At 45.4% G+C, this 24326-nt stretch overlaps 1 long non-coding RNA gene across 4 annotated transcripts in view; it reads left to right on the forward strand.

The window, feature by feature from the left end:
* The window catches only part of LOC114637404, a 54202-nt gene extending 30211 nt beyond the window's left edge, over window positions 1–23991 (forward strand). For 3 of the 4 annotated variants that reach the window (XR_003713750.1, XR_003713749.1, XR_003713752.1), the window contains one exon: window positions 23418–23991. This is a non-coding gene — a long non-coding RNA (uncharacterized LOC114637404). Of the gene's footprint in view, window positions 1–9946; window positions 10307–23417 lie in introns of those variants that run through there. The other variant, XR_003713751.1, reaches the window with a different exon arrangement.
* Window positions 23992–24326: the final 335 nt, after the last annotated feature.

The following is a 24326-nucleotide window of genomic DNA, read 5'->3' on the forward strand; positions in this document are numbered from 1 at the left end:
CTTTCTTTCTTTCTTTCTTTCTTTCTTTCTTTCTTTCTTTCTTTCTTTCTTTCTTCCCTATCTGCTTTCTTATAAAACGCTGAACCACCTATTCAGGGATGACACTACCCATAGTGGACTGGGCCCTCCTACATCAATCATTAATCAAGAAGACACCCAAAAGACAATCTGATAGAGACATTTTTTTTTTCAATTGAGCTATGTCTTCTCAGATGACTCTAGTTTGTGTAAAATTGGCAAAAAGCTAACACAGATAAGCAGGAATCATGACAAATCCTACTTGTTAGTGACTGGCACACTTATACTCAGCTAGCTTGCTTTCTTGGTTGCTTGTTTTTTGGCTTATATTTATTTTATGCATACAAATGTTTTGCCTCTGTGTATGTATTACACCGTGCTCATACCTGGTGCCTACAGAAGTCATAAGAGAGCATCAGATTCCCTGGAACTGGACTTAAACAGTTGTTGGCTACTGTGTAGGAGCTTGGAACTGGACTTAGGTCCTCTGTAAGAATAGTAAATGCTCTTATCAGCTAAGCCATTGCTCCAGGCCCTTGACTAGTTTTTACATAGCTCAGATCCACTGTTGAGGGATGGTACCATAGTCTGGGCCCTCCTATATCAATTAATAACCAATAACCCTCCCATGTGCCCAAAGTCCAATCTGATTTAGGCAATTCTTCAACCAAGTCTTTTGTCTGAGATGGCTCTAGGTCGTGTCAAGTTGACAGGCAAAGCAGATAGACATCCACAAAGCTTCTGAGTGAGACCTTTTCACACAGCCCTCACCATTCCAACCATTCCCTGTGTTTCATAACATTTGTGGGACACTGAAAAATAGCTCAGTTTAGAGCCTCTCCAACTATGCTAGGCCCCTAGCAGCACAAAGAATCATATGAGATTCTAGCAATCTAACCTTTGAGCCTCAATAGTAGAGATTGTGTGTGGCTCAACCTACTTCCTTAATGTGCTTACCTTGAACCTCATCCCCACCTTCGTAGTGATATGATGATAGTTCATATTCTACTGTAAAAAGACAAGGTTTCCAGGACTTAGGCCGCTTGTGTGGGATACACGCTTATTAAGAAACAAGTCATATGAAATGCCTGGTGTATACTGCCTTTGTCTGATTTCAAACAAGCAGCTCTATTCCTCAGAGGAGGACAGGACAAATGTGTGTCATCTCAAGCAGTTCTGTACCCTCAGATAGTTTCAGTCTCTGACTCCAAACAGAGTCCTGAATGTCTCTGGAGGCCTGAACTGTGTGCAACAAGCTTTCCAAAAGCTTCATTTCTTGTTGAAAACTGATGTGTTTTTCCTGGAAGGGCTGTCAGGATGCAGCAGGGCTGCTGGTTTGAAGAAAGTGGCTTAAACCTAAGTGTCTTTCTGAATAACATCATGCTTACTCCTGCCCAGGAAGGCGTTACCAAGGGCCCTGCCTGGATTAGCTATGACTTTCACATAGCCTTTGGGCCTGATGCCCCCAAGGGATCCGTGTCCTCAAGTGGCCTGAGAGCTGAAAGGGAGTGTCTCTGCTCCTAGAATCCTTAGCTCTACAGACTCAAGCTTGGAGGGAGTCTCCATTCTGGGGCAGAAGAGGAGGATGAACAGAGATTCTCATTCATGGTTGCTTAACTGGCAAGGTGGGCCCTAGGGGAGGGGAGAGAAGGTCAGCGCTGTCCAGAGAATCCACAAAGTCATGTCTGTGATCTCTTTGGCTTCCTCAATACACCCTTGATGTGCTCCTTCTTATATAGAGACCATGAGTTTTCTTTTTTGTCTGAAACATATTCTTGCTCTATATCCTGAGCTGGCCTTGAACTTATGACCCTCCTTGCTTCATTCTTTTAAACGCTGAATTTATAGGCATGTGCCAGCCTGTCCAGCCATCATGACTTTGTAAGTATGAAAACCAGGATGAAGTTAATGTTTCCTCCCAAGTTCTTAGAAGATTTGAGCCCCAGCCTGTCTGATTCAGAAGTTAATTCCATGAAAGGTGGGGGACCAAGGAAGCCCTTAGTGTTAGCCCAGAGATAGCCTAGGCTCCTCTTTCTCCAATGTCTTCATTTGTTCTGCTTCCTATGGAGAAGGTGCCGTTATATCCATTGCACAGGTAAGAAAATTGGGGTCCAGACCATCGGGGGCTTGTCCAGCATCACTCAGGCAGTAAGTGGCAGAATCGGGCTGTAGCCCCGTCTAGTATGTGGGTGCCACCCTTCAGGTTGCCTTTTTTTTTTTTTTTTTTTTTTTTTTGAGACAGGGTTTCTCTGTGTAGCCCTGGCTGTCCTGGAACTCACTCTGTAGACCAGGCTGGCCTCAAACTCAGAAGTCCGCCTGCCTCTGCCTCCCAAGTGCTGGGATTAAAGGCATGCGCCACCACCACCTGACTTCAGGTTGCCTTTTGAACACCACATCCTAACGTCTGGATCTTTCCCTTGCTGTGCCACCTCTCCGTGTGTAATTTGGAACGAATCTGTTAACTCCATCATCTCCAGCTTCTATATTATCAAAGGTTTCAGTGACCTCCAGAAGCCCATCTTCCTCCCGCTCGGCTTCAAGTAAATATTCCATTGCCAGCTGTGGAGACACACATCTTAACAGATACCAGGGAGTTAACATCATTAAGAACAGTTGAGAGAAGGCTGCAGAAATGGGGGTGTGCGGGAGAGGGGCAAGAAGTCTGGAGAGATCTTTGAGCCAGCCCTGAAGGGCAGCAACTGAGTAGTTAGGGTACAGGGAGCCAGGGGATGGGGTTGGCTCTGGGTTTCCTTACAGAGGCATGGAATTTTCTCTCCACTGCCTGTAACAACTGTTCCCCAGATCCTCCCTCCACAGTCTTCAGCCTCTTTCTCCTCACTGTCAGGGATGGACCCACAGTTTTGCCCATGGGGGCGAGCATTTCCACTGCTGTGCTACATCTTCCGGCTCCCCTTTTCTTTCTTAAGTTCCCTCACATTGGCAAGAGTCCCTTTGCAGAACTTAATCCTAAGGCACCAGTGAGAGCAGAGGTCAGACTAGACTATCCCCCAGGAGAAAGGGGAAGCGTCTATGTGACTGCTCCATTATGTTCCAGCCATATATGCAATAAAGAAACATGCGGGCAGTGGTGGCACACGCCTTTAATCCCAGCACTTGGGAGACAGAGACAGGCAGATTTCTGAGTTTGAGGCCAGCCTGGTCTACAGAGTGAGTTTCAGGACAGCCAGGGCTATAGAGAGAAACCCTGTCTTGAAAAAACAAACAAACAAAAAATGAAACGAAAAAGAGAAAAAGAAATATACCATGGTCTGGTTTTGTACACAATAATAAGAAAAAAAGCCAGGTGGTAGTGGTGGTGGAACATACCTTTAATCCCAGCACTTGGGAAGCAGAGGCTGGAGGATCTATCTGTAAGGACAGCTAAAGCTACACAAAGAAAGAAAGAAAGAGAGAGAAAGAGAGAGAGAGAGAGGGAGGGAGGGAGGGAGGGAGGGAGGGAGGGAGCGAGCCCTGGTGTCTTGCCTTCATTGAGGTGATTGTTACAACTGCATAAGACATTTGCTATTACTGTACCTGTACAGTACATTTCCTCGGGCACGGATTAGTGGAGTAACACACAGGAAACCACACAGCAAGCAGCTTGCAGATTGGACATACGAACCTGAGTCTGTTTGACTTGAACAGTTTGGCTGTTCATCTTTAAAGTAGGAGGCCTCTGGGAGAACTGGATCATCGAGCATCACCTTGGTCAAGGTGCTTAGATGCTCTGAAACTTCTCATCCTCTTTTGTAAAGTAGAGTTGTGTGAGGACCAAAGCAGACGCTATGGGCAGTCATTCCATACCTCGGGTGAGAATCCTTTGATGTGGCAGGTCCACAGCTGAGTGAAACTCCTCACTGACCAGGACAAAAGGTGGGGATGCCCCATGAGAGGCCTCCAGGGCATGTCTGTCCACACACCCAGAAGCCCTTGTGGTTTTTACAAACCTTGTGTAAATGGTTATTAGAGCTACTTCGTGCAACATGAAGAGCTCATTTCCCTTAGGACACTCACTTCCTGGTGTTCCCCCTCAGCTCCCTCATTCTTCAGAAGGATGCCTGAGCCAATGGGAACTATACATACGATTGCTTTCTCAACTTGCAACACGTTGGACTTTCTTTTTCTTTTAACCCTGCAGGAGTGTTGGCCTTGGAAAGTCCCAAAGGTGACTCAGATTGTCAGGGAAAGTGACCAAAACTGCGACCATTGAGCCTCTGGGGTCAGCACATGAATAGGAGCTAGGACGGAGTCACGGGGTCCTAGTGAGGAGTCTTGGCTCTTGGTGGCTATTTGCCATTGGATACAGGGTTAGCGCGGGAGGGCTCTCTTCAGCTTTGATGGTCTGGTGTTGGAAGTATAAGTAGAGTTTCCCCTTGCTCCCTGCCAAAGCTCCCTGCCAAACACAGAAAAGGGAAGTGGAGCTCTGACAACCATCACCTATATAACAGAAGGCGTTAGGTCAAAAGGTTAGGTTCATTCTGTTTGCTTTGTATAAAAAATGAACAGGGTTGTGTGGGTGAGATGGCTCAGCAGGTATAAAGCACCTGCCGTGAACTCCTGACAATGCCCAGAGCCTACACAAAGGTGGGAGGGGACAAGGAACTCCATGGAGTTATCCTCTGGCCTCCACACGCACACCATGGCATGCAAGCACACACACACTAATAACAACAACAAATCATCATTGCTTAAATTTAAATATATATAGTGTATCTATACTTAGGGACATATGTAAATATATTTAGGTATCTATAAATATGTATTTAACATTTATTACATATGTGTATATACATATACATACACATACACACAGAGACAGGTACGTACACACACAGACAAGTACACATACAGACAGAGAGAAACACACCCAGAGACAGACACAGTTACACACACATATAGAGAGGGACAGGTACACACACATATTCACACAGAAAGAGTGACAGGTACACACAGAAACAGAGACAGGTACACACACATACAGAGAGAGAGACACAGCTATACACACACACACACACACACATACTCATACTGATCAACTGATACCACCACCATTACCACCAACACAGTAACAACAGTGGCTGACCTGACTGCCGTGGGCTGTCGAAGGTCCCACTGTTGTTATTCTGATCCAGCTCACTGCTCCTGAGTGCTGACACAGAGACAGGTGCAACTTCACTCACCTTCTGCCTAGATGTGGGATGTGGTGCACTAGCTAGTTTTATGTCAGCTTGACACAGGCTAGAGTCATCTGAAAAGAGGGAACCTCAACTGAGAAAATGACTCCATAAAACCTGCTATGTTCTTTTTATACCAAACCTTTCTTGAGAGCTAGGTAGGGTCTTAGTGAACTCTTTAGCCTCTGAAGAAGGTGACATCCCAAAGAACCAAATGACCTTCCACTGGGTTCTACCCGTTAAAGGTCAACCACACTGAGAACTCTGAGGGTTACATTTCAGCCCTGGAAGCAAGCAGTTTTTTGGGTTTTTTTGTTGTTGTTTGCTTTTGTTTTTGGTTTTTGTTTTTTGGTTTTTGGTTTTTTTTGAGACAGGGTTTCTCTGTGTAGTCCTGGCTGTCCTGGAACTCACTCTATAGACTAGGCTGGCCTCGAACTCAGAAATCCACCTGCCTCTGCCTCCCAAGTGCTAGGACTAAAGGCGTGCACCACTGCCCCGTGGCCCTGTCTGTTCTTAATGACATCTTAGGTATGTGTGAAGCTGGCCACCTCCTCCCTCTCTCCTTTTGTTAAGCACCTCTCTCCCCCGCGACCAGGCTTCTTAATCTTGGATTTCTAACAAACCCAGACCACTTTCCTGTGCTAAGGCATGTCCCATGGGTCTTCACCAAGCCAGGTTGGGCATTAAAGCACCTTTATAGTCCACAGGAAGTCAGGGACACTTCTGGAGCCAGGGAGCCTGTGCTTCTTCTCTAGGCCCCGGGGCATGCAGTCTGCTGTAGAGGGGTTACCTTCAGAGCAAGCTGTCATCATACAGATACCATGATGGCATAGACTTTCTGCCAGGCTCTGTTTTAATCGTATTCTACAGAATTGTCACAAAACCCCACAACTTTAGCGCCCAACCCCCTCAGTGAGCCTCGGGCTGGGCAGCAGCCCTAGTGTGGTTTAACCTCCTCAGATGCTCTTTGTCAGTACTGGAAAGCCCCCAAACACATCTAATACTGCCCTCATTTTCAACTTGAGAGAGAGGGAGAGGTGGTCTGTCAGAAACAGAGATGAGGCGGTGGAGCTAAAGGCACAGCTGGGCCCAACTCCCGACAGCCCAAGCCTCCCTCCCACCCAACTCTGCCCACAGCCTGAGTTTCTCACTCACAGCTCCAGCATGCTGGGGTGAGCACTCCCCTCCAGGAAGCCAATTTGCAGGCCCTTAATGTGTCTTGCTGTTGACCTATATTCTTCGAATCCGAACTGGAGCTTGGCCACGTTGCAAGCAGCTTCTCATCGGAGTCTCAAAGCTTTGGCTGGGAAACAAGCAAAGCCAACCCCATTTCCAGAGGCAGGAAAGCCCCCAAGGGTCCCATTCCCCAGTTCCCTTCAGCCCACAAGAAGTTTGCTCTAAAGCCAATGAAAACTCTCGTCTTCCCTCTGAGTCTCAGTACAACCCCTGGCTAGTCTAGGGTTATGGCCACCTCCCAATCAACCTTACCTGTATTTATTTATTTATTTATTTATTTATTTAACGGATTTTTAAAATGGTTTGGGATGAGAAATTTAGTATAAGGGAGGCAGAGTGGAACTAGCTATATAAAATGGGGTGACTTTAAAGTCTAATCCTCTGGCTCTACCACCTGAATGCTGAGTACGGTCTGAGCCACTGTGTCCAGTTTACATGTGCTAGAGATCAACCTCAGGGTCCATACATGCTATGCAAGGGACTCTACCAACTGAGTTACTTCTGCCTCCCAAAGGGGAAATATCTTTCAAAACCACTGGGGAAAGGGAGGCTTGGGAGGAAAGCAAGCCATGCTCTGAGCTGTGCAGTAGGGAGGGTCAGAGGTCACCACAGACAGGTTAAAAGCCAGGCCTGTCCAGTTAGCTCTAGTTCTTTCTAGCACACTTTGCACCTCATTTGTCCTGACTAAATATCTTTCCAAAAGTGTTTCAGATTATTCTCAAGATTCTGAGCACGTGGGGCCGGTGAGATGGTACATGACTGAAAGTTTCCTTGTGCAAGCCTGGTGACTTGAGTTAAAATCCTGGAGCCTAAAGTAGGAAGGAGAAAACCAACTTGGTGGGTTGTCCTCTGACCTCCATGTATATACTCTGACACATGTGTGCCTGAACACACACACTCATCATCATCATCAAGTGTAATACAAATTCTAAATAACTATAGATGTCCTTTCAAAACCACATCTGTAGAGATAAAAAAAAATACAACACTTCTTTCATTACTTAATCTGTTTTACTACTTAATCTGTTTTCCTCAGAATTAAAGGCTGTTTGGCTCAGAAAGCCAAATCTAGCTCTCTCCTTCACCTTGGGGACTCGACAGAGACATGTTTAGGACACAAAGGTTTCACGAGCTGGTGGGTTCGGTGAACTGGCGTTTGTGAATTGTGTCAGTCCACAGAGTATTTTCCCTTACATTTGACAAGAGCATTGTGAGGTAAACCCACACCTGTGGGAGAGCCCAGGTAGCCTAGCTGTGATGCTATTTGACCAGCTAATGTTGTTTCCCTCACCACAGTGGAAGAATCCCAGAGCCTGATCTGGCCCCAGCACACGCAAACTGTTTAAGTTCAATGCTGCCTCCCTTCTCTGTTTCCTCTGTTTCCTTAGGCATAAAATGGGTATCACGCAACTGAGAACCCTAACGCGCTACAACTCTCAGTATATGAAACTGGAAGTTATCTTTGTCTTCTTCCTGCCAGGGACTACATCAGAAAAAAGGGACTTCACCCCTGGGGTCTGTTATCCTAACACAGGGGAACACTGTGCCAGAAGGGTTTCGATAGATTCCAGATGACATATCCATAGTAGAAGCTAGGTACATTCAGGATTGGCACGCTACTGGCTAATTTAATCAAAGGTCTTGTGGGGGAGCTACTGGAAAGATGTATGATTTGTTTCTCTTGGATGTAAGCCGGCAGACTGTAGGCCTAGAGGTAGTGGGCACCATCTTGCCATGATATGGATATTCAGAAGGAAGCCAGCGTGGAGAAAGGGGCCTGGATGAGAGGGGCAGGCATAGTATATGATGACATACTGGAGCCCCAACCTCACATACTGCACTCCCCACCCCCTACCCCGTCCTACTCCAGGGCATTGAAACCATGTGAATTGACTCACTCCTTCACAGATCATGGTCTATCTCGTGGTCTGTCATAGTTAATGAAGAAATCCCAGTTACCACACAGTAGTTGAGAGGGCAGAAGTGAAACTGTAGTATGGTCAGGAGGGTGGAAGGACCCACTGGTAAGACATACAGGGCAGTTCAGTAGGGCAGAGCAAGCTTCAACTCCTTTATTCAGATGATGGGTATTGAGATATAGCCGACAATGCTCCTTACTCTTGGAAAGGGCTCACAGTGTATTTGTGACTGCTACTAACGTGCACAATAGGCATGTTCTATGAGTAAAGAATCAAATCTAGACTAATGTGCACATAAGAATAGTTCTGTCTAGAAAGTGAAATTAGAATGCAGTCTTTCACTTTCTGCTTCGGATCATAGTGAAAAAGCTATCACCACCAAGTGTGGCAGCACATAATCCCAGCGTTAGGGAAAGTGAGGCAGGAAGATTCATCCAGAGTTTGAGGCCAGGCTTATCATAAAAGAAAAGCCTGTCTGGAGAAAGTTATTTTTGACCAACTTGTATTATTTGAAAAAACAGGGCAAAAGGTATCTCAATTTTAAGAGTAGGGAGATGGCGGTGCGAAAGTCTTTTTTTGTTTGTTTGTTTGTTTTTGTTGTTGTTTTTGGAGACAGGGTTTCTCTGTGTAGCCCTGGCTGTCCTGGAACTCACTCTGTAGACCAGGCTGGCCTCGAACTCAGAAATCTGCCTGCCTCTGCCTCCCGAGTGCTGGGATTAAAGGTGTGCGCCACCACCTCCCAGAGGTGTAAAAGTCTTATGATGCTACACTTCAGAGTATATTATGTAATTCCCCCACAGTATTCGACGCCAGTGTCTGAGTGCACAAATGTAGTCACCTATAGCTAGCAAACATGCTCCAAATCTGCAGAGTCTCCCGGGCATTGCCTAAGGAATAGGGCAGCCTTGTAGATGTGAGAAACCTATTTAGATCTAAAGAAATCAGAGTGAGCCGAAGTCTTCTCCCCTGTGACTTCCTGAGAACTTTCTCTTATAAACATTTTATCCCCTCATCTGAAAGAGTCAGTCAGTGAATGCTGGATGCACGCCTATGCAGGCCATCCCAGGCACAGGACCGGCTTCATCTTTTCTCCTTTACTTTTTAACAAAAACCTCTGACTGGAGAGATGGCTCAGTGGTTAAGAGCATTGACTGCTCTTCCAGAAGTCCTGAGTTCAATTCCCAGCAACCGAGAGGAGATCAAGGCTGAGGGTAATGTACTAGATCACTGGGCCCTCCATTTCGGATTGCTTCCCGAGCTCACCATTCTCTACTCTCCTGGGGAAGTCTTCCAGCTGACTCCTCCCCCAGCCCCTTCTCTGGAGAACAGTGGGTGATAAATGATGGACAGTCCTCACCCAAGTTTCCACATTTCTTACCCCAGGAGCCTCAGTGTCTAGGACTTTCTAAAATTAAGCCACTCGCTTCCTTCCCTACCTTGAGCCAGTTTTAAATATAGGCTCTCCTATCCGTCTTCCGTGTTCCTTGATTTCCTCTGCACTTCACGGACCATCAAATCCAGCAGTACTTTTCCTATTGCCTCTCATCACTTCCTTTGAGATTCTTACTCGTTACTCATTGTGGACCCGCTGTCTCACAGGCATTCTTCCCTGATGCACGTTAGAAGACGCCTCGAAGGGTTTTAGTCGACCCTGACAGTTGGACGCCGGGATATCTTGAGACCTGTACAACTGGACCTTGAGTGAATCTCTTAGAGGAGAAAGGATAAGGTGTGCACCGTTGCACTGCAGTAGCTCCTCCTTCCTTCTCCTAATATCCACGTGATACTTCCATGTTTCCCAAGCCAAATGTAAGGGTTAATTAAACAGTTTCAGTATAAAAGTTCTGACCCCTGGGACCTGGAAGTTTTAAGATAACTTCTGTTATAACAATTTTATATTTTTAATGTATTCTGTATTGTTATTCATATTTATGCATTATTAAAATTGTGTGATTATAATTATGCATATAACTACTTATAGAAATAGGGGAAGCTGTGAGCTTCCAGGGCGATCTCCACACTACCTCTAATTGCTATGTATCTTTGTACTGTTGCCTTAACTCAGTGAGTTTTAAGATCATACTGACCTCATGGGTTAAGTCACTTAAGTAATCCTTGCCCCCGTGAGCAGGCAGTTTCTGTGAGCTCTTATGATTGTTACACTGGCGTACACTGGGCTTTTCCACATGCCGGCCTCTGTGCTAAACTCCCTGCATTCTCTCTCATATTCACAGTAGCATGGCACACATCACCTCCACCATCACCTCCATTCCTTGAGCTGGGAGAACGTAATTCACAGAGAGAAGATGAATTGCCTCAAATCCCATAGCTAGTTAGTGACAGAGGCTGGGTGAGTGTCAAGGCAGTCAACATCAGAGCCCCCCTTTCACCCACCATGAGCTTATCACCCCTGGCTTCCAGTTACTTCTCCAAGGAGCCTCTTGGCTCCTTCCTACCCAGATACCTCAGGGACATACCCACATTAATCTTGGTTTCCTTCTGCTATTTATGGTCTGTTACCTTGCTGATACCATATCACAAGAGTTGATTCATCAGAAATTATGTCTCCGTGGTTATGACCCTAGAGGAAAAGTTCCCAGAACATTCCGGAACCTCCACCAACATGTCCCATGACTGATTTCAGTCATGAATGATAGAGTGCTTATCGTGGGGCAGAAGGCAGCCTATTGTGGGAAGAGGAAAGGAAAATGACTAGGTTAGAAGGCCTATAATACGCAAGTCTCAAGGACCTGCTGAATAAGCTGTGTATACACAGCCTACCATAAACAGGAGGGGTCAGCCCAAGCTGCTGACAGGCAGGGGTACTGCCAAAGAGACAGTGAGACACAAAATTAAAACTGCAGGAGCTACCGTTCTCTACAGAGAAGAGAAGAGCTATTCATGGTTTCTGACTCCCAGGTCACCATCCTTGTTCCCAAACTCGCCCTATTTCTCTAATTTCACCTGCCCTCAAAAAAATGCCTTCGATGCTACTCTGTCCTCACTGAGCAGAATGCACCTGCCATGGAAAACAATATCAACAAACCAAAGCAGTAGTGTAAGGTAACCAATACTTTGTCATAGCCTTAAACATCGTTTTTGGTCTAAGAACTGAACTTTCTTTTCTTTTTCCTTTCCCTTTAAGACCACAAACTTTCTGAGCTGGAGGAAGGCAGAATGATGATAAATCTACCAAGCATAGCAGCCCCTTCCACCAACCCTTTAATGAGAAACACATGGAGGCGGAGGGGACTGAGGGTGGGGTGGGCAGAGTTCAGGAAGCTCCACCCACTTCTGGTGTACATGGGGATTTGTGGTATATTTCAAACATCCCAGCATTCCTAGGGGGAGGTGACAGATAGCAGAAGTCCCACTACAGCTGGCAAATACGGGTCAGCAAAGATAACAAAGGCCTCCTGTGAGGAAAAGCCACAGTCTGGTTTTTTCCCTGCTTTTGGTATCACAACACCCAGTTTGTGATGAGTCGCTGTTCTGTCTTCAGCTTCAGTGCCTGAAAGACCTGTCATGTTTGCAGATCATTTCAGGGGTACAATATTTCAATACAGATCTAAGGGTTGGGTGTATAGTTCACATGGTAAAGTGCTTACTTAGCATGCATGAAGCCCTGAGTTCAATATCCCGAACAGCATAAAAATGAGTTCAAGGCCAGCCTGGCATCAAAAACAAACAAACAAGCAAACAAAACCAATCTGAAATGGAAGGCACTTGTTTCACCTCCTAAGCCATTTCCACTTTGTGCTCTCAGTAAATGTCAATAAGAATCACCCATCCTTCAGCTAGGGAAAAAAGCCAGGCCTTCATTCTATCTCAGTCATTTCCATACACAAATGATAATGAAAGGCAAATGGCTGTGCTGAGGAATGTCTCCCCAGCATCACTTCCCGACCAAGGGCACATGCTCAGACCTCTTCACCTCTCCCTTGACCTTCACGTTGCTGTGGCCTGCTCTCCCCCTGCCCACCTCCCTGTGAACTATAGATCTTCCTGCAAACTCACCTGCTTAAGCAACCCACTGTTCTGTTGGTTGTCTTTTCCTTAGGACAGGTCCATGCTCTTTATCAGGGAGCACAAGACACTGACTAACATGTGTGCCTCCCATTTCCCTCCCTAGCTACTCTGAAGGCTGATATCTAAACTATCCATGCAATCACCCAAGTTTCCACAATCATCTATTGCTGCATAGGTAGCCAAAGTGGCAGTCACCTGAGCATGTGACAGTCTTCTCATTTAGTTCTGGTCTTAAGGACTAAAACTGTTTCATCTCTGAATTACTCACTATTAGCCAAAGCCATCCTTAGTGGGACAGAAAGAGCTGAATAAATATTGGATGAGTGGATGGATGGATGGATGGATGGATGGATGACTACCTGGTGTATCTGATAGACTTTTGGGGGAAAGTGAGGGCCCTAGGAGGACTTCAAGTTTGGAGACACAGTGAGTGGCTAGAAGTAGATGTCTTTTGTAAATGCAAGAAATGTATAAGAAAGGTTCCAGGAGCAGGAGGCTGGCTGCCTTAAACAGGTGGAGACATTTGGGAAATACTGGATCCCTTTAAGGAGAAACTTAAGACACGGAGTATAGAATGAGGGAAGGAGTGGAGGGCAGCAGGGGAGAACACTGGCACTAAAGGTGGGCCACGTGAGTGACAGACAGGAGCAGCTTCCACAGGCAGTGTCACCCATACCAAATGGTTCTGAGAAGGGCTACTAATTTCTCCAAAGGTAGCAGTCACCTTTGTCACCTACCAACAGAAGATGCAAGCCTGTCTAGAGATCTCAGGTCTACATATCCCACACCATGTCACCTCCCCGTACCTGTGTTCAGCCAATCCATCTACCTGCAAGGTCCACAAGCAAGCGTCGCCAACGTCATTATCCATTCAGGGACATCTAGAGCTTACCCTCCTGGAAAACCTTCCTACCCTGGCTTGGTCACTAGGCCTCTACACCTTGGTGGACATGGCTCTTACACATCATCTGTATTAGATTTCTGTTCCCATGGAACCTTCCAGTTACATCTGAGCTCTGTGGGCACAAGCTGGCTTATTTACCTCTACACAAGGTCTGGCATCAAGTCAAGTGTATATGTCACTAAGTGACACAGAAAGGATGAAGGACTTTGCTCAGTGATGTCACTCAGAGCCTGAGTCAACACAAGCATGTGTCTTACAAAGGTCAGTGGAAGTTTCTCTTCTACTGGGTTCTGATTAAGGTTCCTTTGGAGATGTCTGAGTTAACGTACAGGCAGCGAGAAAAACTTTGTCCTAGCTCCACATTGAGGTTGAAATGAACTAATCTCACTGGGAGGGATCAGCCTCAGAGTGGGATTTTGTAGAAACATCCGTTTGTGTTGAGACTGCCAAATTGCTTTCCCCTTGCCCTTGCTACATGAAGGGTGTCTCATAAATGCTAAATAATCATAATGACCATACTCAAGGGGGTGTCAGTAGCCATAAAAGCAAGTTTTTATGGATACTTCCCGAGTCTCCTGGTGGGTGGTTAGAAACTGCGTAGGCCTGATGGCCAGAGGTCTCCATACAGGCCGCATCTGAGAGTTCTATAAGCTTGGGTGGCAAGAAGGCACTCCAGTCACAAACAGAGACGCCCAACCATTGATTGATAGTGGAAGGCCACCCACACCGTGCCTTCTGGATTCTATTGGTGAGTCATGGGCCAAAGGATTATGTCTTCAATCTGGGCCATTGGGCCTGATATTGAGGCATTTCCTGCTCACAGCTTAGGGGAGTTGTCCTGAATGAAGGTGATGACCTCTAAATCCAAGAAACAACCCAGTGAGAAAAGTCTCATCTCATTTACCTCTCAGAATGTGGCTTCCAAGGCCCTTTGCATCTGAGTCTGTATTCTCTGGGACCTGGGTGTATATTCATTCCACACTTACCCATTGCATATATTTATTCTGTGGCCATTCATTGAGCACCTGTGCTGGAAGCTAGGTTTACAAAGGTCAATGAGAAATGAATCCCACTTTTACTGGATCAATAATAGAGAGGTAGGCATTCCTTTGTGGTGTGCTAAGTATATGTATATATATACATATATGTATGTATATATATATGTATATATATATGTGTATATATATGTATATATGCACAAATACACATATACATATAGATATATAGATATTCATACATATTCACACACATATACACATATACATACATATAAATATTAGAGATGTACAGAAGAGGAAGAACAGGTATCCAGAGGCATAGCATTTGCACAGTTTTAAAAGAATCCTATCAGATTCTTTTAACAGTAAGGTGGTTTGAATATGAATGGATCAGAGAGTGGCACTATTAGGAGGTGTGGCTTTATTGAAGTAGTTGTGGCCTTGTTGGAGGAAGTGTGTCAGTTTCTGGTTGGGCTTGGAGACTCTTCTAGCTGACCATGAGACAATCTGTTCCCGGTTTCCTTTGGATGAAGATGTAGAACTCTCAGTTCCTCCAGCGCAGTGTCTGCCTGGACCCTGTCATGCTTCCCACCATGATGATAATGGACTGAACCTCAGAACCTAAGGGCTGTTCCAATTAAATGTTGTCCTTTATAAGAATTGCCTTGGTCACAGTGTCTCTTCATAGCAATGGAAGCCCTAACTAAGACAATCAGGTACAAGCCGGGCAGTGGTGGCGCCTGCCTTTACTCCCAGCACTTGGGAGGCAGAGGCAGGTGGATTTCTGAGTTCAAGAGTTGGAGGCTAGCCTGGTCTACAGAGTGAGTTCCAGGACAGCCAGGGCTACACAGGGCTCGAAAAACCAAAACCAAAAAAAAAAAAAGACAATCAGGTACAAGGAAAGAAACTCATGCCATGTATGAGAGGCTGGGGGAGCCCACATGACAGAGTTTGAGAAATGCTGAAAGTCTCTACCTACACAATTTCAGGGGCACTACTCATGTGTGTTCTTAGAAGTTTACAAGGGCACATGCTGGGACCCTGTGTCCTTGGCAGCCCTCATTATATAAGTCCTGGGTTCTATTCCTGGTTGTGCTTCCTAACTAGCTGTATAACCTTGGACCAAACTCCTCTCATTTCTCAGTTTTTTTCAAATGTGAAGAAGCTAGGCTGGATATTTTCCAGATACATGTTTCCCTCTAGAGTCGTCTCTGACTCTACAAATCGAGGATGAGATGAATGACTTGTGGTTAAAACTAGTTATTCCAACTGGAATAGAAATGGAACCTTAAAATTTCCACCTATTCTTGATTTTCCATACTTCTTTTTTTTTTCCATGAGATGGTCAATTGTATTCAATACATAGAACATTCAAATTAAAAGGACTATCTAATTCAAGTGATTGATTTTTCATAAGCAGAAGCTGAGGCCCAGAGAGAGCAAACAATTTGCCCAAAGATACACAAGTCAGCTGAGGACCCAGACTAGGGTCAAGAACAAAATGTTCTTTCTTTGACAGGCATGGGACACACCTTTAATGTCAGCACTTGGGAGGGGGAGACAAGTGAATCTTTGGAGTTCAAAGCCAGCCTGTTGTACATGGCAAGTTCCAGGTCAGCTAAGGCTACATAGCAAGACCCTGTCTTTCCTCTCAAGGTCTACATCTTTGGGGTGTCTTCTTTTTTTCTCTTAGCAGGATTAAGGGTCACACTCCAAAATCTCATTTCACTTTAACTATCTAAAATCTCTATTGCAAAATATCGTTGCACTGTGAACTGGGTCGGGTGATGGTGGCAGGATCTTAAGCCATCCATCACTCCTGGACTGTAGCTATTCACTCTCTGTGTTAAAATCATGTATTTTCACACCAGTTTTCCTCCACTAGTTTCTGAAAGCTTCAGTCTCCTCCAGCTTAAAGCTGAAGAGCCAGTCCTCCAGTGTAGCTTGAACTACTCACCCCAAGCAATTAAAAGCACTCCCGTCACGAGCTCCAAATAAGTTTGCTTGGCCTGACCTTGGCAATCTAGTTAAAGAAACATCACTCCTCTTGAAAGGATCTATCAAGTTTTAATGGCTCACACCGGGGCAGAGGAATTCAGAGTTGGGCTGTATCACAGCCCTGGAAGGCCAGAGCTCAGCACTCAGTGTCCAACCTACATGACGGATGAGGAAACCGAGGTTCAGAGGGATTTGTCTCAGGATTCTGACTTTGTTATTATACTGTTTGGAAGAATCCCTAACGCCGGTCTGGTTTCCTACACAGTGCACTGGGATAGTGATGGTGGTTGACTGCTGGGGTTCAGCAGGAGCTTGGCCAGCTTCAATTTCACTTCATATCTGCTGTGTGACTAGTAACTTCATCTTCCTGAACCTCAGTTAGCTTCCATGGACAAGATTCTACCCTTCAGGTGATACGGTGATGGCATTTACATCATCTCTGCGTGTTCCCAAGATAAAGTGAGATGGTACTGACATAAGCTGCCACTTTTAATATTTAATAATCTTTCCTTCCTTGCTTTCTTCCTTCCTTCCTTTTTCCTTCTTCCTTCCTTCCCCACTCCTTTTCTTCCTAAATACTGAATAAGGACTCTGGTAATGAAAAGAAGCAAGCATGGCAAAAGAATCTTGCCCAAAGGAAGCTAATCTCCAAATAGGCTTCAAGAATTTCCTTGAAACAAGGAGGTGGGAACAGAGGATTTCTCCAGTTGTACCCCATCCATTCATTTCTCTGCAGTCACAGGTCTTACTAGTACAGATTACTAAGCACTCCTCTTGATCAGGTTCTCAGCAACCCTACCTGACACAGATGTACTGCTCTGTCCCCAAGGGACCTGAAGAAATCTGCTGTAAAGGCAAGGGGGAAAACACCCAAACCGAGCATGAAATATATGTAAATAATTAAAGCATTCAGAACTCAGATAGAAAAGGGAACTGTGGCCACATTAGGGGCTAGCAATGAGAGAATCAGAAGGGGAAACCCCAGGCATGGTTTTTGATTAAAACAAAATGTTAAAAGTTAGTAAAATTTTGGTTAGGGCAAACCAATTCTGGGGATTGAGTTCTTCGAAGACTCTCTTGTGTAGCAACTGTTGATTTACTCTAGGTTTGGAATCAGTAACTTTGTTAGGGAAAGATATAGTATGAAATTGGAGTGTGTGGAGGATGGGGGGGGACAAGGGAGAAGAAAAGGGTGGAAAAGAAAGAAGGGAGTAGAGAGGAGGAAATATATGGGGAGAACTGAAGGAAATTGCCTCCAGTTTACACTTATAAATCCCAGTCTGGGTTCCTTCACTGAGAATATGCTATGAAAAAGAAAAGAGGGGAGGGGAGAAGAGAGGAAGACAGCAGCATACAGACGAAAGGAATGAGGAGGCAGGCAAGGAGAGACGGAGCAGTGAACGAAGAAAAGTAAAGGGAGAAGGAGGGAATATACGCTCAAGGATGGTAAATACCTAGAGGATGGAATGTTTGCCAAATGGGAGAAAGTGAGATGCAGCATCAGGATCCATAGGCAGCTGTGTCTGACTGTAGTGATGCCCCTTTGAGATTGCCTCATCACCAGCTGGGCATCATGGGAGCATAAACTCAAAGAGTCAAGGGTCTTTCCAGGTGCCCAGTGAGTCCCAATAGTCTGTGTGGTTATCTACACTATAATAACTTCTGTTACTATTCACCACATTACCATGGACAAATTGCATGCTGCCTCGGTGTCCCGAGTTGCTTTTTCTGCCAAATGGACCCATCATATCTTCACCAAATAAAGAAGTCAGGGTTATCCAGACCTTTGAGCTGCTGTCGAACTTTAAAAATTTGGATTCTACTCACATCATATCATTTTCTATCCGGAATGCTCTCTAGGAAAGCAGGTTTCTCAAGCCCGAGACAAAGCTAGGTCTCAGTGGTAGAACTCCTGCTGGACTCCTTTGTCAATGTTTAACAAGAATTTTAACAGGTCACAAGACTATCCTACTAAAGAGCTTGGTCAGGGGCAGGGAGCTTGAGGCTTCCCTTAGAGATAGGTAGGTGTGGCTATAGACCAGCTTATGGGATTTGAAAAATAATGTATGCTACTTGTTCTAAACCTAAAAAAATAAAATAAAATAAAATAAAAATTAAAAATTAAAAAAAAAATGGTTAGTTCTTCCTTTCTTTGTTCATGGTGAATAAAATACAGATTCACTGGCAGGAGTGCCTTCTTGGCCCTTAAGAGTGCAGAGCTAGCCTGGAGATGGTAGCGTACATCTTTAATCCCAGCACTTGGGAGGCAGAGGTCTGTGAGTTCAAGGCCAGCCTGGTCTACAGAGTGAATTCTAGGACAGCCAAGGCTACACAGAGAAACCTTGTCTTAAAAAAACAAACCAAAACAAACAAACAAACAAACAAACAGCGTGCAGAGCCACAGAAAAGTACAGAGCTCTAGGTAACTGCGGAGCTGTCCTTTCAACTATGATCCACCTGAGGTGATGAGCAACAAACTCCTAACTTCTTCATGTCCTGTCTCCTAAATAAACACACCTCTTTTAAGGAAAAAAAAAATAATTCACAGGTCTTTCCAGTTTGGGAAACACACAATATGGAAATTTTAATGCTATTATTCTCCATGTTTCTACTCTGTTGCTACAGGCACGTACGTGGATTCAAATGGGGACACAGAAACTTTATAGTGGGCTGACTAGAGGACGAGGGTTGACTAGATAGATAATCCAGAATATGTTCTGGACGAATGGGAAGAAAACAAGTAATCATTTCAACATAAACAAAAACTTTAAAATCACACCAACTTTTTCATTTTTTCTTTGTCTCCCTTCTGAACTTGGGGCCAGAATTGCTGAGTTGAAGAAAAAAAGAACATCCAGTCATTTCAAACTGAATCCTCTGTGCATCTGGGGCAGTGCTGGCAATGTCTGAAGCCTAGAGAGACTAAGGAAGGACAGGGAGATGGAATGAGCCACACCTTGAGTTCCCAATCTTGTCTCCACCATAGTACTGGTCTTGATCTGGTTTATAATTTGGGTTGAAGAACGCAAAGAACTCTGATGTTGTAGTTGATTAGTCTCCATCTTCTAATTAACACAGGAAGGAACAAGGATCCAAAGTCACACAGCCAGGGGTAGTAAGCTCCCCAAGCCTTCTGTTACCGCATAACACCTACTGATCTGGGAAATCGGATTCTGCCTGGGATCCACATGAGAAGTCCTCCTGGAAGTGCAGGAGATTTTGTCCTCTAGACAGAGCTCACCCTTTGCTCATGGCTCTGGGGAACTCCCCTATTCACTCATTTTAGCCAGAGGAGTCTTAGATGATGGTATCACATGGCTGGGATGATGTGATAATCAGGGCCCATGAAGTCATGACCCAACAGCCTTTTCAGCTAACCTTAATCTTCTCCTTAAGCACCGACAAGCAGGGTCAGGCAGGTGTCTGGTGACAGGAATTCCAGGACACTAGAGATGTCTACTTACTCAGGATTAATGTGATTATCGAAATAAACCAGCTCTTCCCAGTATCCACAGGGCATTTGCACAAATATGCTCATTTAAAGGTTCACACCGCATTAGAACGAAAACAGGACAGAAACTAACACGCTTTTCTGGTATAATAAGATGAGGCTGGAGGCACATCAGGATTACAGTGGATGGGGACCTCCTCAAGGGAAGAGGATTTTACTAGTTTGCTGCCGTGTTCACTTGGAATGGTGCCCAACAAATCCTTGCTTAATGAGTGACTAAGAAATGGTTATCTACTAACTTTCCTAACCTCACCTGTCTTAGCCTGGTTTTGGTTACTTTCAATAAAATATCTCAGACTGGGTACTTTCTTAGGAACAGACGTTTATTTGGCTCACTGTGGTGGTGGCTGGGAAGCTCAGGGTGATGGCTTGTGGTGAGGGTCCCTTCCTGCATTTTAACAATAATGAAGGACATCACACTGCGAAACAGGTTGAGCCTGCCAGCTCAGGGCTCTGCTCCTCTTCTTACAAAGCCATGAATACCATTAACATGGAGCCCAAAGTTGTTTTCACATACTAACCTTTGCAGGATACATGGAAACCACAGCGCCATCTTTTTACAGTCTTTAATGCACTCCTCAGCCTGCGTTCTGGTCATCTTGGAAGGAGCACAATTGTGCCTGTGTAGGAAACTTTAGCCTAACCCAAGGAAGCCTGTACGCTCTCTTCCTGCAGCCAGGGCTGTATTCTTCCCCCTTGACCCTGTATTGGCCCTTTACATCTCAATCTTGACATTTGAGGCTACAGCCTGTTCCGTAGACAGGAATGATTAGCCTAGGGGAAAACTTCAGGGTGAAAATAATTCATCTGCTCATTTTATCAAGCTAGAACTCTGGGGCTACAAGTTGATCCAGGAAAAGCAGAGACTGGTTTGTCTGCTTGTTTGTTTTCTACATAAGGTCTTCCAGCCAGGATCACATGGTTAGCCTGAAACTTGTGTCCTGATTGGCCTCAAACTCACAGGAATCCACCAGCCTCTGACTTTTGAATGCCAAGATTAAAGGTAGACACCATGGTGCTCAACGTAGGCATAACTATTTTAAGTGTTCATAATGACCCCATAAGAGCTAACTATGGTCCTGGTGAGGAAGTCTTTGTTTAGACTCCAGCATATAGTCTAGTGTGTCTATACACACAATCCTCTGTTTGACTGTTTCCCAATGGAGACTGAGTTCTTCCATAGCAGGGACCCTGTTGTCAGAAGTGTCTCATCCCTCAGGCTCACAGGAGTCAACAAATATTTATTGAATAACAAAGTGAATGATGACTAAGGCCTAGAGAAAAGTAACTTCTTCAGTCACACAGCCAGTCAGAGGCAAGCCTGGCTTGAGCCCCTGACCTCATGGAATTTCATCTGTCCCCAGTGGTAGGTCTCCTCCCAAATGTGCTTTCTAGAAGCCAAGCCCTCAGAAACACCTTGTCAGTGGTGAAGACAAGCCAGACTAATTTCATTAATTCTGAATGCATCTTATTTGCCAGGTCACTGAGGGTTTCTGGCACACAGAAAGATTTGGGGAGATTCCTTTTGGTACCCCCAATTCATAATTCTGCCTACTCACCACTCGTTCTTCCTCAGATTTAAGAGGTGTTAACCAAGTTCATTCAACCCTAGATTTTCATAGCAGTTTCTGACCAAGGGTCACCCCTCCCTTCTGCCCCTGCAAACCTACAGTGCCTTTACCAAGCAGATTCTCCTTAAAGTGCTTCACTCGTGCAACAGCCTTTTGAGATGATACCTGGACTCTCTCAGGACATGCTCCACAGGAGAAAAAAGGGGAGGGGGATAGGGAATGACCACATGGACAATAGGGAGACCCAGGTTCGGATCCCTGCCTTGCCGTGCACTAAGGCAGACACACAGCAGATTATTCCTTGTTGCAGAAATGAGATCTGACCCACAGGGTTGTCTTTGGAATATTTGAAAGACTATCAAGGAGTGTAGTGTGTGTGTGTATGTGTGTGTGGGGGGGGAATTTAATTAGGGCTGTCTGCAATAGTGGGAGGGGCTTATTTACTTAAGCAAAGACAACTTAAAAAATATTGAAAATCAAGTCTCTTTTTTTTTTTTTTTCCTTTTTCGAGACAGGGTTTCTCTGTGTAGCCTGGGCTGTCCTGGAACTCACTCTGTAGACCAAGCTGGCCTCGAACTCAGAAATCCGCCTGCCTCTGCCTCCCAAGTGCTGGGATTAAAGGCATGTGCCACCATTGCCCGGCAAAAGTCAAGTCTTAACCAAGTATCAAAAAACAAACAAACACCACCAGACAGAGCTCAGAGGAAAGGGCAGTACATCTGACGCCCGAGGTCCAGCCCCAGTCTTACGACCTTCTTATGCTGTGATCTTAAATAATAGTAACCCTCACCGGTCTCCACTTATTTCTTAGTAAAATGAAGGGGTGAGCACTCCCCAAGGGCCTTCCTTCTAGTTCCTATATTCTGTGGGTACCGAGACCTCTGCCCCTTTGCACCTGTTCCTTCTGGGGCTGAATCAACTGTGGCCAAGGAAAGCAGATTTCCCTAATGGATTTCTTTGAATCATACAGATACACACCTTCCTACTTTCAGCTATATTTCGTGTGTTTTGCTATCTCCCTAACCCTCCACACCGGTCATTTCTAGAGGGCATGGCGACGTGGATAGATTGATGTAAGAAGGCAGAAGGAGTCCATTTTGAACTTTGGCTCCTACTATTTTGATGATGTTGGATAAGCGGCTTCAAGCCTCCAAGTCTCGATTGATTCGTCTAAAAAAGAGAGAGCAATAGGTGAATCACGATCATCTGAGGATGAACGTTTATCCGATTGCTGGGACACAGGAAAGGACTAGAAGTTGCCTGTCTTTCCGGAAACATGAGGTATGGCTGAAAGGAAGAATACAACGTTGATAAAATGCAGGCGATGCGGTCGATCCGCTTGGAAATGCCAAACTCCACAGATCAAGCATGCCCCCGTGATAAACTATCAGGTGCAAAGATATTATGCTTCAACCATCCTCCTGGAAGCCGGGGCTGAAGGTTGCCACTAGCTATCCCCATTGCATTGGGCAGAGCCTGTTCCGCCCGCCCACTGGGCGGTCTCAGCTCCCCGCCTTTCTCAAGCCGCTGAAAGGAGGAGCTGGAGCTCCTGTGCAAAACCCCCTCAGCTGTGATTGCACCCCAGACAAAGACACAGCTACAAAAGCAGACTGCATTTGCATTCTAAAGTCACGCGGCCCGGAGCTCAGAAGCCCAGAATGAGGTCCAAGCAGCCGAGGACAATGAAGGCTTCTCTGTCCACCTGGCAGCCTGGCATGACACAGGCCTAGGACAGACAGGCAATCAGGGCGACCGAAGGATCCCTGCCGCCCAGGGATCTGAGTGGCCCTCCTAGGTGAAGAGAGGCTCTCTAGGTAAACCCGGGTGGGAGCAGGCAGAAAACCAATGCGTCATGAACTGCCCTAAACGCTGGGTCCTCATACAGTAAGACGTGCCACCCGAGCCTGTTGCAGGGGGAAAGAAAAAAAGGGGGGGGGAGTCAGATGTTCTTGGGGGGAAATATATGCTTATTAAAACCGACGATAGCGAAATAAATACTCTACTCAGGGCCTCAGAAACCACCTGGTCACCAACTCATTCCATCCCTCTTCCTTTGCAGCTTGAGGTCCACCCGCAGCCACAATCCAGTGGGCGAATGTACCTGTCACTCACAAAGCTGGTCACTCCAGTTCCTCCATCTACCCTCAGTTGAACCTGAAGGACAAAGAGCAGAAGGCGCGTGGATTTGCAGACTATTACCAACAAATTCTCCACACCATGGCGGAGCGTGTCCTCAGGCTACCTAATAGTCCAACTTTACAGAGCTTTCTCTCTTATTCTTCTGAGCTACTTACTGTGTTACACGGCCTTTGTTCTCAACCTCCAAAACCCTCTTCTCCGCCGTTGCTCATCTTGCTCTTGTTCTATTGCAGAAATGGATGCAAATTAGGCCAGAACTTCAGGAAATCTTCCTCACCCACTCTCCACCTGTCCTCCCACCCCATGGCCCCCCTACACTCCTGGAACCCCCTGCTTTCCTCTGGAGCAATCTCAGCATTATTTTCATGGGTGGACAAGCCATAGGGCTTTTAAACATTACTCTCCTACCTCTAAGTCAGTTTGCTCAGCAGACAAACGCTCTCATTTTCCCCATCTTTAGGAGTGAATTGAAACAAGAACAAAACCAAACTGAATTATGTCTTTTGACTCACGGTGTCTTTCTTTTCCCAGTGACTTTCCTGCTCTCACTTCCTATTTTAGATAACCACTCCAATAATCTTCATCCACCTGCAGAGAAACAATTCTGTAAGAATGGTGTACTCTTAACCCATTCTTAAGTTGTCCAAAGTCTTCATTATTAGTTTGTTATTGCAAAAAAAAAAAAATGAAATCAATGCCAACTGTGAGCACTAGAATTTAAAGCAGACTGGTTTTCACAATATTGCTTGTCCACTGTGTGGCGGGCACCGCAAGGCAATAACAAAGAATGAGAAAAGTATGGTCTGTGTTTCTGGACACCTTATCTGGA

This window comes from Grammomys surdaster, unplaced genomic scaffold (genome assembly GCF_004785775.1).
Source record: "Grammomys surdaster isolate TR1022 unplaced genomic scaffold, NIH_TR_1.0 100, whole genome shotgun sequence".
Classification (NCBI taxonomy): domain Eukaryota; kingdom Metazoa; phylum Chordata; class Mammalia; order Rodentia; family Muridae; genus Grammomys; species Grammomys surdaster.